We start from the raw sequence: 15,655 nt of genomic DNA, 5'->3' as shown, positions 1-15,655 counted from the left end.
TAATCTTTCTGAGGGAAACATGTACGTGTTCCATTTCTTTGATATTTTTTTTCTATACCCAAAAGCAACCAGCAGAAGATTCACCTAATGTTGACAAATAAATATATCTGTAGGAAATATTTACCATATCTTCAAACTTTCTCATTTCCAACCATCCCTCATTAAGTGATATATGGCATATTTAATTCTGATTTCTTTCCTTTATTAATTTTGAAAATATAGCATCTCTTAATATTAATTGGAAGTCCTAAATTGCAAAAAATACAGTCCTGTGATGCTGTATCTCAAAACCAGAATAGCACAAATATTGTGGCAAATCCAAAAGCCTGGGCTTCAGGCCTGGTTTTATCCTGATAGGGATTACTTTGCATTATTAATTACTATGCATCATTATTTCAGTTTCCAAATATGTAAAACAAAAATGATAATAATAATAATAACACTCTGCCACTGTCATACAATAGGTGGATAGATTATTTAGATAGAGTGGAAACGCTTCAAGAAGAATAAGCCACTACCTTTGAAGCATCCTCATTTCCTTCCAGATGTTGTACATGACTTTGGCGCTCAGTCGTGTGCTGATACATTGGCTCTCTGGGAAGTAAAAAAAAAAAAGGACCCACTTTATAGCATTTACTGTTTGTTCTCTGTGGTGTAAATAGCACCCCTATGGTTGCTTTCAAGTTATCGACAGTTTAACAGCCAGCTTGCGAAATTCTTGACTATTTGACAGTTGGTTCTTGATTTAGGCTGACTTTAACCCTCTACTTTGACATAGTAAATTAGATGATTATAATCTAACACAATACCCAATCCCCCAAATCAGTCCTTTTCAGTATGAGAAAGTGAAGATTACTCCTAACTCTCACATAAGTCCTTCTATTGTTATAGCTATGTGGTATTCTAGGGTTGGACCACCATGAATGCAGGGGATACACAGTGAGAAAAAAAAATCAGCCCATTGGAGAGGTTCCAAGATGGCCAAGATGTCAGTGTAAGAAGACTCTGAATGCAAGTTCTCCTCTGGACACTCTGTATCGATGAATCTACATCTATATAGAGAGTAATTCCTCCTGAAGAGCTGAGGACTGGTGGAACAGCTTCTGCACAACAAACAATAAACATCAGTACACATACAGAAGAGCAGGAGAGAAGGAGTCACCCCAACACGGTAACCTGTGCATAGACTTGCCCGCCCTGGAGCACGGCAAAAAAAGAACAGTTTAAAGAGCAATTAGACTATAAGTGAAAGAAATCCATTTACAAATCCTAGAGTGTTCACCAAAAGGTCAGGGAATTATGGGAACTTGTTCTGGGGTCAAAGACACTAGTGGTGGCCGTTTTTTAGTTCCTTTCTAACTTGATAGTGGGATAGGAGCAGAGTCCCTCTAGCCAGTCTACTAGAACTACCTCAGCACACCCTGGGTTCCTGGTCCATACCAGCTCCAGCTGACCACCCCCTCCCCCTGCCATTGTAGCCCGGGTGCAGTGTGCCCTGGGCCCCCCTGTCCATACCACGCCCAAGCTCCAGGTGTCCTGTCAAGATGGCCCCGGTGCAGCATGCCCTCTCTCTCTCAAAAGAAAAAAAGAATTCTGTAATTATACTAAAAACTACTGAACTGTATAATTTAAACACATAAATGTTATAGTATGTAAACTGTAAAAAACAAAAGCCTTAAAAGGCAGCAAGAGAAAAATAAAGAGTCACATGCAAAGAAAACCCCAGAAAGCTATCAGCTTATTTTTCAAAAAAAAAATTCACAGGCCAGAAAAGAGTGGCAGGATACATTTGAAGAGATGAAAGGAAAAAAAAAAAATTAAAACTAAGAATACTCTAATCAGCAAGATTATCATTCAGAGTTAAAGGAGAGGTAAAGATTTTCCTACACAAATAAAATGAAAAGAGTACATTAGTACCAAATCAGACTTACAAGAGATGTTAAAGGTCTTCTTTAAGTGGAAAAAAGGTCATAACTAAGAATAAAATATATGAAAAAAATCTTACCGGTAAAAGCATTTACATAGTAAAGGCAGTGGATGGCCATTTAAAAAGCTGGTATAAAGATTAAAAAGCAAAAGTAATCAAATCAGCTGTAAACACAATAAGTACGTAAGGGATACACAAAATAAAAAGATGCAAAATATCATGTCAAAAATATAAAATTGGAGGGGAGGTAAAAATGTGCTGCTTTTGGAATGCATATAAAACATAAGTGATTATCAAGTCAAATAGACCACTATCTATCTACATATATATATCTATATATCTATACATATACATGTATCTACACACATATACATGTAAATATACAAGCATATATTAAAAATATATTATATATTAATTTATATATACAAGTATATAAATATGTAAATACATATAAGTATATAAATATATAACAAGACTCATCTCTATGCTGCCTACAGGAGACTCACTTCAGATTTAAGACAGACATACTGAAAGAGAAGAGATGGAAAAAGATATTCCAGGCAAATGGAAATGAAAAGAAACCTGAGATAGCTATACTTATATCAGACATTTCAAAACAAAGACTGTAACAAAGACAAAAAAAGGGCACTACAAAATGACAGATTAAGCCAAGAAGAAGACATAACATTTGTAAATATTTATTTACCCAACATAGAAGTACCTAAATATATAAAACAAATATTAACAGACCTAAAGGGAGGAATTAACAATGATACAATAATAGTAAATGACTTAACACCTTAACACATAACATCAATGGATACATCATCCAGAAAGAAAATCAATATGGAAACATTGGCCTTAAATGACACTTAGACCAGAAGGACTTAATAGTTATATATAGAACATTTCATTTCCAAACTACAGAATATATATTCTTTTTAAGTGCAAATGGAACATTCTCCAGAACAGATTGTCTTAATAAATTCAAGAAGACTGAAGTTATATCAAACATCTTCTCTGACAATACTATGAAACTAGAAATCAAGAGAAGAAAACTGAAAAAACACAAACATGTGGATACTAAACATACCAATAAACAGCCAATGTGTCAATGAAGAAATCAAAGAGGAAATCAAAAAATACCTTGAGACAAGTAAAAATGAAAACACAATTTTCCAAAATCTATGGGACACTGCAAAAGCAGTTCTAAGAGGAAAGATGATAGCAATACAGACCTACCTCAAGAAACAAAAAAAAAATCTCAAATAAACAATATAATTGTATACCTAAATGAGCTAGCAAAAGAAGAACAAAGCCCAAAATCAGTAGAAGAAAGGAGGGGCGCCTGGGTGGCTGAGTCAGTTAAGTGTCCAACTCTGACTCTTGATTTCAGCTCAGGTCATGATCTCACGGTTCATGAGATTGAGCCCTGTGTTGGGCTCTGCACTGACAGTGCAGAGTCTGCTTGGGATTCTCTCTCTTCCTCTCTCTCTGCCCCTCCCCTGCTCTCTCTCTCTCTAAATAAATAAATAAACACTACAAAAACCCAAGTGAGTAGAATAAAGGAAATAATAAAGACCAAAGTGAAAATCACTGAAATACTCAAAAACAATAGAAAAGATCAATAAAACTAAAAGCTGGTTCATTGAAAAGATAAACAAAATCATTGAACCTCTAGTTAGACTCATCAAGAGAGAGAGACCAATAAATAAAATCAGAAATGAAAGAGAAGTTACAACTAACACCAGACAAACACAAAGGATCATAAAAAAACTATCATGAACAATTACATGCAAACAAATTGGACAACCTGGAAGAAATGATTAAATTCCTACAAACACACAACCTTTGAAGACTGAATCATGAAGAAATAGAAAATCTAAACAGACCAGCTACAAGTAATGAAATGGAATTACTAATTAAAAAAAAATTCTCCAGAACAAAAACCTAGGACTAAAACTCTCCAAACAAAAATCTAGGATGAGCCAGCTTCATAGGTGAATTCTACCAAATAATCAAATATTTAAAGAAGAGTTAGGTCCTATTTTTCTCACATTATTCCAAAAAAATTGAAGAGGATGGAATACTTTCAAATGCATTTTTTGAGTTTTATATCAAAACTGGACAAAGACACCACACACACACACACACACACACACACACACACACACACACACACTACAGACCAAGACCCCTCATGAATATAGATGCAAATACCCTCAACAAAATATTAGAAAACTGATCTCAAAAATACTTCAATAGGATCACACACTATGATCCAATGGGGTTTATTCCAGGGATGCAAGGATGCTTCATCATTCACAAATCAATCAGTGTGATATACCACATTAATAAATCAAAGGATGAAATAATATTATCTCAATAGATGCAGAAAAATTATTTGAAAAAATTCAACATCCATATACGATAAACACTCTCAGAAAGTGGGTATGGATACAAGGGACCTCAACATAATAAAGGCCATACATGACAAGTCCACAGCTAACATCATACCCAATGTTGAAAAGCTAAACGCTTTCTCTCTAATATCAGGAACAAAACAAGGATATTCACTCTCACCACTTTTATTCTATATAGTACTGGAAGTCCTAGCCACAGCAATCAGACAACAAAAAGAAAAAAAAAGAGGCAATCAAATTGGAAAAGAAAAAATAAAATCATTATTTGCAAATGACATGGTACTATATCCATAAACCCTTTAAGACTCCACCCAAAACTATCAAAAGTAATAAATGAATTCAGTAAAGTTGTAGGATACAAAATTAACATCTTGAAATCAGTTGCATTTCTGTACATTACTAATGATTTATCAGAAACAAGAACTAAGAAAATCATTCCATTTACAATTGCACCAAAGAGACTAAAATACTCAGGAATGAAACGTAACCAAGGTGAAAGACTCATACTCTGAAAACTGTAAGACACTGATAAAAGAAACAAGATAACACAAATAAATCGAAAGATATGTTATCTTCATGGATTGAAAAGACTAATGTTAAACTTTCCATACTAGCCAAAGCCATCTATAGATTTAATGCAATCCCTAGCAAAATATCAAAGGCATTTCTTTTTTCACAGAACTAGGACAAAGAATCCTAAATTTTTTATGGAACTGCAAAAGGCCCCAAGTAGTCAAAGCAATCTTGATAAAGAACAAAGCTGGAATTCTCACACTCCCTGATTCAAACTATGCCATAAAGCTACAGTAATCAAAACAGTGTGGTACTGACATGAAAACAGACACATATACCAATGCATAAGAATAGAGAGCCCCCAAATAAGCCCACACATATATGACTAGTGAATCTATGATAAGAAAGGTAAGACTATACAATGGGGAAAAGACAGTCTCTTCAATAAATGGTTTTGGGAAAACTGGACATGTAAAAGAATGAAACTGGGCTACTATCTTACATCATATACAAAAACAAATTCAAAATGGATTAAAGACTTGAATGTAAGACCTGAAACCATAAAACTCCTGAAAGAAAACAGAGACAGTAAGCTCTCTGACATCAGTCTCAGCAATATTTTTTTGAACCAATCTCTTTGGGCAAGGATAAGAAAAGCTAAAATAAATAAATGGGATTATATCCACCCCCAAAACTTCTGCACAGCAGAGAAAAACATTAACAAAATGAAAAAGCCACCTACTGAATGAAGGAAAATATTTATCAATTATACATCTGATAAGGGGTCAATATCTAAATATATAAACAGCTTCCATCCCTTAATGTCAAAAAAAAAAAAGAAAAAAAAAAGAAACAACCTGTTTAAAAAGAAATGGACAGAAGATTCAATAGACATTTTTTCCCCCAAAGAAGACACACAGATTGCCAACACACACATGAAAAGATGCTCAACATCAATAATCATCAGAGAACTACAAATCAAAACCACAATGAGATTTCACCTCACAGCTGTCATAGTGGCTATATGTGTAAAACAGATAGGAAATAACGTGTTGGTGAGGATATGAAGAAAAGGGAACCTTCATATATTCTGATAGGGAATGTGAACTGGTGCAGCATCTGTGGAAAACGGGACGGAGGTTCTTCAAAAAATTAAAAATAGAACTACCATATGATCCAGCATGTGGGTGGGAATATCCACTTTTGGGAATGTCTCCAGTGAAAATGAAAATACCAGTTTGAAGAAATAGATGCACCCCTGCATTCACTGCAGAATGATTTACAATAGCTAAGATATGGAAACAGCCTAGGCATCCGAAGAGGGATGAATGGATGAATAAAGAAGTTGTGGTATATGTGTACCCCCCACACCCCCCCCCCCCACACACATGCTGGAATATTACTCAGCCATTTGTGAAATACAGGTGGACCTCAAGGGCATTATGCTAAGTGAAACAGGTCAGACAAAGAAAGAAAAATACCATATGTTTTTACTTATATGTGGAAAGTAAAACAAAACAAACAAAACAGAAACAAACTCATGGTTACAGGAAACAAAATGTTGATTACTAGACAACAGCAGATAAAATAGGTGACAAGGATTAAGAGATACAAACTTCCAGTTATAAAACAAAGAAGCCATGGGGATGTAACATACAGCGTAAGAAATATAGATGAATAATATCATAATAGGTTTGTACGGTGACAGATGGCAACCAGACTTACGAGGGTCATATCATAATGTATCTAAGTATTGCATCACTAGGATATACACCTGAAAGTAATAGGATATTGTGTGTCAATTACACATAAGAAAATCAACCCATTGATTTAAAAAAAATACTTGCTTCTCTTTCTATTTCTACTCTATCTCTTTCTACTACAGTTAGTAACTGTATCTATTCGCTTAATGGCTCAAATATTCATTTCGTCATCTAATCTTAATTTAGACTTTTGTTTCCATAAGATAATTGCAGATTCCCCTGCACCTGATATGGAGCAGCGTATTTTCTCTAAAACCATTGAAATAAACGGTATAATACAACTCTATTGCATAAAGTGAGCTCCTCCTGCTTTATTACTATCTATGCAATGCATCGATCTCCGGCCCTAGACGAAGTTTTCTTACTTGGACTTTGATGTTTTACATCATTTTGAACTTCCTACAAATAGAACTTCCTATTTTTTTTCTTCAGCTACAAGACAAAGAGAAGAATAAAGTGAACATGAAGTGCTCAGGTGACTGGGGAGGAGAGTCCATGGTGGGGATTTGGGGGAGAGGTTTGGTTTTTTAGTGAATCATGGTTTACAGATACAAAGGAGGATGTATCGCATACATACATACAAAGGAGTAGAGATACAAAGGAGAGTGTATTGAAGATAATTTTTACAGGAGAGCCTAAGTCATGAAAAGGCAAGCTACACTTCAGTTCTGCCAACGAAACGTCTGAGGAAAACTGCATAAACAGACCTCATAGAGATACATTTCATTTTATTCACTGCTACGGGGGAGGGATTCTGCTGTGCAGACTGTTTATTGTCATGGTATCTCATGCCCTTCTTGGAACTTCGCGATACAAACACGGAAGAAATTGGGAAAGGTGGGACACGAGGAAGCCCGAGGTAAGAGCCAATCCATCTTGTTCCTCGTGGAAGAATTCCCCAGATGTCTTTCTTAATGCATACCACCGAAAACGTCTTCCTGGCTGTGCATTTCCTGGATGTATACGGAGAGTACGTTGCATCGATCCTTTCTTCAAGTAGCCATCGTTCAAAAAGCTGGATTTGCCCTGTGACCTATCAGAACCTGCACTGCAGCAAGCCAAACACGGCAGGGGGCTGTTCTGTGGGTATTTTTTTTTTTTTCAACATTTATTTATTTTTGGGACAGAGAGAGACAGAGCATGAATGGGGGAGGGGCAGAGAGAGAGGGAGACACAGAATCGGAAACAGGCTCCAGGCTCTGAGCCATCAGCCCAGAGCCTGACGCGGGGCTCGAACTCACGGACCGCGAGATCGTGACCTGGCTGAAGTCGGACGCTTAACCGACTGCGCCACCCAGGCACCCCTGTGGGTATTTTAAAAACTGCCTCTTCTAGATAATTTCTACTTCCTCTTTCCTCTCTGTCAACAATCTCATTCTATAGTTATAAAATTCCTTCACTTATTTTTAGAAGTAAATGATTGTGTAAATAATCCACAAATACCCCATCCAAATCTTAGACCGTAAGACTTCCCGCTCTTGATCTAGGCTCTGGGTTTCGGAAACACTTGATTAGGTGTAAGTGTTAAGTGAACAAAGAAAGTGACAAAGAGTGCAAAGTATGGTGAAACATGAATGCTCTAGTTTGCATCTTTCCGGTCAGAGACAAAGCAATTTAAGTAGTAATTTAGCTAGAATCAAAGTTATACGTTATGAAACTACATAAAGGTGGATCTTCAAAACATTTCCAGTTATAGAAGAGGTTTTCATACTATGAATGCTAAATTACATTGGCCACTTGTTTTCATTTTTTATTTTATTTAACTTTTCCAATTTTTAATGTTTCTTAAGGTAATATATTCACAATGTTAAACTAAAATAATAAATGAGGCTTAGCACATAGTTGGTACTCAATAAGGTTCTGTTGAATGAATCCATGTATTAAAGAATTAGAAGCCCGTCCTTAGCCCTAGTCCTAATTTTAGTTGTCAAAGACATGCACTTTTTAAAAAAAAAAATCTATTTTTTATGACTTAATTTCAGTGGAGAAGTTTTAGGTTCACAGCAAAATTGAGAAGGCACCGAGATTTCCCACAATATCCCCATGCATAGCCTTACCACCAGAATGATACATTTATTACAATTAATGAAAATACACTGACATACCATAAACACCCAAAGCTCATAAGTTATATTACAGTTCACTTTCTGTGTTGCACATTCTATGGGTTTGGATAAAGTAGAATGACATATGTCCATCGTTATGATATTATATAGTATATTTTCACTGCCTTAAAAATCCTCTGTGCACCACTATTTTCTCCTTCCCCTTTCCACTCCTCACTCCACATCCCTAGTGGCCACTGATTTTTATTTTATTTTATTTTATTTTATTTTATTTTATTTTATTTTATTTTATTTCAATTTTATTTATTTATTTTTACTGTCTTGACTCATGTAGTTGGAATCAGAAAGTACGTGACCTCTTCAGATTGGTTTCTTTCACTTAGTAACATACATTTCAGATTCCTTCATGTCTTTTCATGGCTTGCGATCTCATTTCCTTTTCGCGCTAATATTTCATCGTCTGGATGTACCACAGTTTATCTGTTCACTTACTGAAGAATATGATGGTTGCTTCCAAGTTTTCACAATAATTAGTAAAGTTGCTATAAACATCAATGTGCAGATTTTTATGTGGATATGTTTTCAACTCCTTTAGGTAATTTCAAGGACTGCAATTGGTGGATTTTATGGCAAGAGCATGAGTTCTGTGAGAAACCACCAACCGTCTTCCAAAGTGGCTGTCGCATTTTGTATTCCCACTGGCAACTGGTGAGAGTTCCTGTTGTTCCACATCCTCACCAAGATCTGGCATTGTCAGTCTTCCGGATTTGGCCATTTAAGAGGTGTGTATTTGTATCTCTTTGTTGCTTTAATTTGCATTTCTCTGATGACATATGATGTGAAGCCTTTTTCCTATGCTGACTGGCCACCTGTATGTCTACTTTGGTGAGGTCTCTGTTAAGGTCTTTGGCTGATTTTAAAATGGGGTTGTTTATTTTGTTACTGTCGAGTTTTAAGAGTATATTTTGTATATTTTGGAAAACAGTGCTCTAGTCGATGTGTCTTTTGCAATATTTTCTGCCAGGTTGTGGCTTATATTCTTGTTCTCTTGACATTGTCTTTCACAGAACAGAGGTTTTAAATTTTAATGGGACCCAGCTCATCAGTTATTACTTTCATGGATTATACCTTTGGGGTTGTGTCAAAAACATCACTGCTGTACTCAAAATCGTCTAGGTTTTCTCCTATGTTATTTTCTACGAGTCTAATACTTTTGTGTTTTGCATTTAGATTTATGATCCAGTTTGAGCTAATTTTTGTGAAGGATGTAAGGTATGTGTCTAGATTTATTTTTTATTGCAAATGGATGGTCAGTTGGTCCAGCCATTTGTTTAAAAGATGTTTGCTTCATTGTATTGTCTTTGCTCCTTTTGTCAAAGATCAATTGAATATATTAATGTGGGTTTATTTCTGGGCTCTTTATTGTGTTTCATTGATCTGTTTGTCTCTTTCGCAAATACCATACTGTCTTGATTATTGTCACTTTATATTAAATCTTGATGTTGTTTAGGGTCAGTCCTGCAACTTTGTTCTGCTTCAATATTGTGTTGCCTATCCTGAGTCTCTTGCCTCTCCATATAAACCTTAGACAAAGTTTTTCAATATCCCCTAAATAACTTTCGGGGATTTTAATTGGGATTGCATAATCAAGAGAAACACTTTTAACATTTTAAGGGGGTTATCTTCCTATATTCCAAATAATAAATCACTATTGCGTGATTTTACATTCAACACATAACTCCTCATTGTGAAAGATGAGGATCTGCCTCCGTTACTCATCCAAGTTTCTATCTCCTTGTTGCAATGTTTGATACTTAGTGTTTCAGTCCTGTTGCTTTTCTCTGTAACTTTACAGGTCATGTTTAAACTTACATTTCTTGTTCCACCAACTTTTTTTTTTTTTCAAACGTTTATTTATTTTTGGGACAGAGAGAGACAGAGCATGAACGGGGGAGGGGCAGAGAGAGAGGGAGACACAGAATTGGAAACAGGCTCCAGGCTCTGAGCCATCAGCCCAGAGCCCGACGCGGGGCTCGAACTCACAGACCGCGAGATCGTGACCTGGCTGAAGTCGGACGCTTAACCGACTGCGCCACCCAGGTGCCCCCCACCAACTTTAAATATAGTATCTCAGCTTCCCACAATGTTAGATGAGGATAGTAGTATCTACTTCCTTTCTCCTTTCCTCTTTTCTTTTTGTATAGTCAAGGTTAATGAAGTTTATACTGTTTCATAACTACGTCAAACACTTGCAGTTTTTTCAATGAATTCTCTCTTAAGGTTGAAAAAATAATACTATTTGCAAAATTATAACTACATGCAAAATAGAGGGCTAGCATTATATATTATATATATCGGTGGGTACAATGTCCTGACTGCGATGTCACTTGAAGGAAACAATTCAAAGCAGCCAAGCTAAGTGGAATTTCTTTCCTTCACTTCTGTTGTTCAAAATCATGCCATAGCTTACTTTGAAATGTATTTTGACACGTCTTCCTTACATATTTAAAAAAAAAAAATTTTTTTTAACATTTATTTATTTTTGAGACAGAGAGAGAGAGAGAGCATGAACAGGGGAGGGTCAGAGAAAGAGGGAGACACAGAATCCGAAACAGGCTCCAGGCTCCGAGCTGTCGGCCCAGAGCCCGACGCGGGGCTCGAACCCACGGACAGTGAGATCATGACCTGAGCGAAGTCGGATGCTTAACCGACTGAGCCACCCAGGCGCCCCTTCCTTACATATTTTATAGCTTTCTTAGCTGTTTTAATTATTTTACTCACCTCTTGAGAGTAGAAACATTTCCGTGTTTATTTTCATCATTTCTTAATAATATAAGAATTATTTTCTTCTTTCAGTCCAGTGGCTTCCCTCTTTACTTTGAATCCTTTGCTTATTAGACATTCTGTATAACTGTCATGCTGGGGAACATGTTCATTGAGCTCCTCAGTCATGTTGATGATTTCTCGTATCCCATGACTTTCTCACTCTTTACCTTCCTTCCTTTCAGAAAGGTTGTATGGGAGATAATGTCCTGAGCCGCTTGATAGCTAAAAAGGCTTTTGTTTGTCCTCTCGTTGGAAACTTGGGGAGATCTAGTAGTCCAGGTTTCAAATAATTTTCTCCCAGAACTTATATGCCATTATTTCATTGATGGCAGTTAGCGTTGATGAGACAACCAATGCCCATCTGTTTCTCATTTTCTGTGTTTCGCACTGTGGCAGTTTTAATACCCTTTCCTTAATGTTTTGAAATGTCATGGTAATTTGTCTAGGGAGAGTGGTTTGTTTTTTCATTCCTTCTTCTTGGGTCTCCGTAGACTCTTAAAATGTGAAGGACTCATGCCTCTTTTCAGCCCTGGAAAAACTCTCACGCTTCTTTATTTTACAATTTTCCCTATGTTTTTCGTTCTGTATCCAGAACACCTGTTGGTCAGAAGTTGTAATTCCTAGATTAGGTTCTTCACCTTCCATATCTCAGGCTTTCAGTTCCGTATTCTAGGAGATTACCTGGACTTCAATTTCAAACATCTATTACATTAAAAAAGTTATTTTCAAAATCATGTTTACTTTCTGAGAGTTCTTTTTTATTGTTTCTACCTCATAGTGCCCTGTTCTTATTTAATGAATGGCATATGTTCTTTCTCTAAACATCTTTATCAAGGCAAAATGTGCATACTGTAAAATCTGTACAATTTAAGTGTACAACTCAATGATTTTTAGCAAATTTATCGGGTTGTATAATCACCGCAATCCAGTTTTAGAACATTACCATCACCTCAGAAAGATCTCTTGTGCCCATTTTTAGTCAACCTCTGCTCTCATCCTCATTCCCGATTAATCTACTTTCTGTCCTTAAAGATTTGCATTTTCTAGGCATTTCACATAACGGAACCATCTAACATGTAGTCTTTTGCATTAAGTTTCTTTTCACCAGCATGTTTTTGAAGTTAATTCATGTTTTAGCTAGTAGTTGATTCCTTTTTATTCCTTAATGGTATTCCATTGAATGGATATACACTGCATTTTGTTTTTTCATTCATCAGTTGATAGACATTTGGATCGTCTTCAGTTCATGGCTCTTATGAATACTAATGCCGTATGAACACTTGCATTTGAGTCTTTGACACAGGTTTTCTTTTGTCTTAGGTAGGTATTTAGGAGTGAAATTCCTGGATCATATGAAAAGTTTATGTTTAACATTTTAAGTTACTGTTAAACTGCTTACCAAGTGGCTTCCTGTTTCTTGTTTATGGGCAGGGACGTTGAGAGTGGTGAACTAAAGGTTTTCCTTAGGGGACCATTGGGTCAAGTATCTGAAGTATCAGTTATTGGTAGGTCTATTTTCTTGGTCAATTTGCCCTGAAAGTAGATCTTGAATTTCTTGCCCGAGAGTGGGCTTGAGGTGAGGGAACTGAGGGCTTTCCTGGTTAGTATGTAAACTTTGCTTTTCTTCTTACTGCCACATAGTACTTCTGCACTTAATGGGTCTAATGTCCCCAAGGTTAGTGTACCTCTGGTTCAGTCTCTTCAGAGAGTACTCTCCAGTCTTCTGTCAGACTAGAAAAGGGTAGTTACCTAGCTGTGGGAGAGAAAGAAGGAAATATGAGGAGTTAACTGCTCCTGATACAGATTTATCATCATCTCCACTCTTAGCTCCCTCTGGACGCCCATTCTCAGAGATGATTGGTGTTTCTATTTCCTCTGCATCTGGGATTCTATGAAATGCTCAACACCTCTGCCCTTCCCCTAAACAATGCAAGACTCTTGACTGTTTTAGCTTAGGTATTTTCTCACATTACTGATGCTCTGATTTAATTCCATCTTGTTTGTAATGCCTGTTCGTCAATATTATGATTATTTTTAGAATATTTATTTAAAATTACCCATAAGTCGGCCATGTTTACCATCATTCTGTTTTCATTTCTTTCTTCTCATATTTCCTTCTTTTTAGTTTCCTATTTCTGTTTAAAATTTCCCTTTTTTAAAAAAAGTCCTTAAACTGATGGCATACTTGAACTTACATTGCAACTATTTTTAAAATCACCTTTGGAAACTTTTTTCTACTTCAGGAACATTTCAGATACAATAAAACAATAAATTTCACATTTTATTTCCATATTGTATTACTGTGTTGGATTTTCTCCTCCATCACCAGAGATGAATGCACAACTCTCATACTTTATTTGGTAGTTGCTAAAAGAAAAAAAAAAAAGTAAAATAAAAAAATAAGTGTAGAGCATCCTGGTGGCTCAGTTGGCTGAGCATCCAACTCTTGATTTCAGCTCACACCATGATCCCAGGGTCATGGGATCGAGCCCTGCATCAAGCTCCATGCTGTGCGTATAGTCTGCTTAAGACTCTGTCTCTCTCCCTCTGCCCCTCTCCCCACCTCATGCTCTCTCTTTAAAATAAAAAAAAATTTAATTGAAAAACATAAGTGTCAATTTTAGAAAGGTGAAAATGGGGAGAGAGGAGAAGGAGAAAAGGAAAGACGGGAGGGAGGAAGAAAGGGAAGGATGGAAGGAAGAAGGAAGGGGAAAATAGCTTTAGTGTTTTAGGCTGTAATTACATTTCTTTATAAATCTTATTCTGGTACTGTTTTGAAGATATCCAAGGAAAATTTTCATAAGGTGAAGAGAGGGAAACAGGAGATGTTCTTCTGAAGGACAGAAAGCAAAGGGATATATCTAGAGCCCCACTCCTCTAGTAATTTCATAAATTTCATAAATTTCATAAATAGCAATTTAAGTCTCTTGTCCTCTCTTTTGTTTCACTCCAGTTGTTCTTGAATAATGGAAAAATAGGTACATAGAATAACTTTTTTTTAAAAATTTTGTTTTCAACGTTTATTTATTTTTGGGACAGAGAGAGACAGAGCATAAACGGGGGAGGGGCAGAGAGAGAGACACAGAATCGGAAACAGGCTCCAGGCTCCGAGCCATCAGCCCAGAGCCTGACGCGGGGCTCGAACTCACAGACCGCGAGATTGTGACCTGAGCTGAAGTCGGACAGTTAACCGACTGCACCACCCAGGTGCCCCTAGAATAACTTTTTAACATCTTCTCAGATCTAACACAAAAGAAGTTTTTATTAATGCATTCAACTGAATTCTAACTGAATAATTCAAACTCCATTTATCTCAGCAAACATTTACTAACTGGTGATATGGTTGCCTCGCAGGGAGAAACACCTAGACCAAAAAATTAGGTTCTGCAGTTTTTAAAAATAGGAGATTTGTACTCTAAGAATTGTGTGTCTGTGTGTGTTATAGTCAAAAGAGATGTGCCCTTGAATGGACTGTATGTGTGCTTCAATACAGTAGGCATAAAGAAAAAAAAAAAACTCACAAAACCCCCCAAATTTGGGGAAGACTGTAGATCCAAGAGTCATGGCCAAGCTGCTGGCAGCCAAAAGTGAATTAAGTAAATATAACAGATGAACTTCTTCTTTAGAGGCTATTTTCAGCAGCACCCTGTTTTATCTTAAATGAATCAGGCATGGAAAAAATGTAGAATAAATACTTCAACCCCAGAGGGTGAAGGTGTTCTAGCTTCACAGCTTTTAGGGTGAGCAACACTGGACAGGATACATGCATTTCTGAGCCCGTTTCTGTGTTTGTTTAAAAAACAAAGCATGACTTCTTTATGAACATGAGCTTTGAAGTCAGACATAGTCAGTCTGGTTCTGCCATACACTAATGCTTTAAATATGGATACGTTACTTAACCTAAGCATTTTTATTTTTTAAATATTTATTTATTTATTTATTAATAATTTATTGTCAAATTAGCTAGCATACAGTCTATGTACAATGTGCTCTTGGCTTCGGGAGTAGATTTCCATGATTCATCACTTACATACAACACCCAGTGTTCATCCCAACAAGTGCCCTTCTCAATGCCCATCACCCATCTTCCCTGCCGCCCAATGCCCCACCCCCATCAACCCTCAGTTTGTTCTCTGT

The 15,655-nt window shown here is 36.4% G+C and overlaps 1 long non-coding RNA gene across 1 annotated transcript in view; it reads right to left on the bottom strand.

Moving 5' to 3' along the window:
• Positions 1–514: 514 nt before the first annotated feature.
• Positions 515–15,655, bottom strand: part of LOC147584842 (uncharacterized) — a 272,050-nt gene continuing 256,909 nt past the window's right edge. The window contains exon 3 of the long non-coding RNA XR_015253815.1: positions 515–594. This is a non-coding gene — a long non-coding RNA (uncharacterized LOC147584842). The remainder of the gene's footprint in view (positions 595–15,655) is intronic.

Source organism: Puma concolor, chromosome A1, assembly GCF_028749965.1.
Source record: "Puma concolor isolate L17-30 chromosome A1, mPumCon1.1.hap2, whole genome shotgun sequence".
Classification (NCBI taxonomy): Eukaryota; Metazoa; Chordata; class Mammalia; order Carnivora; family Felidae; genus Puma; species Puma concolor.
This window is presented reverse-complemented; position numbering and strand designations above follow the sequence as displayed.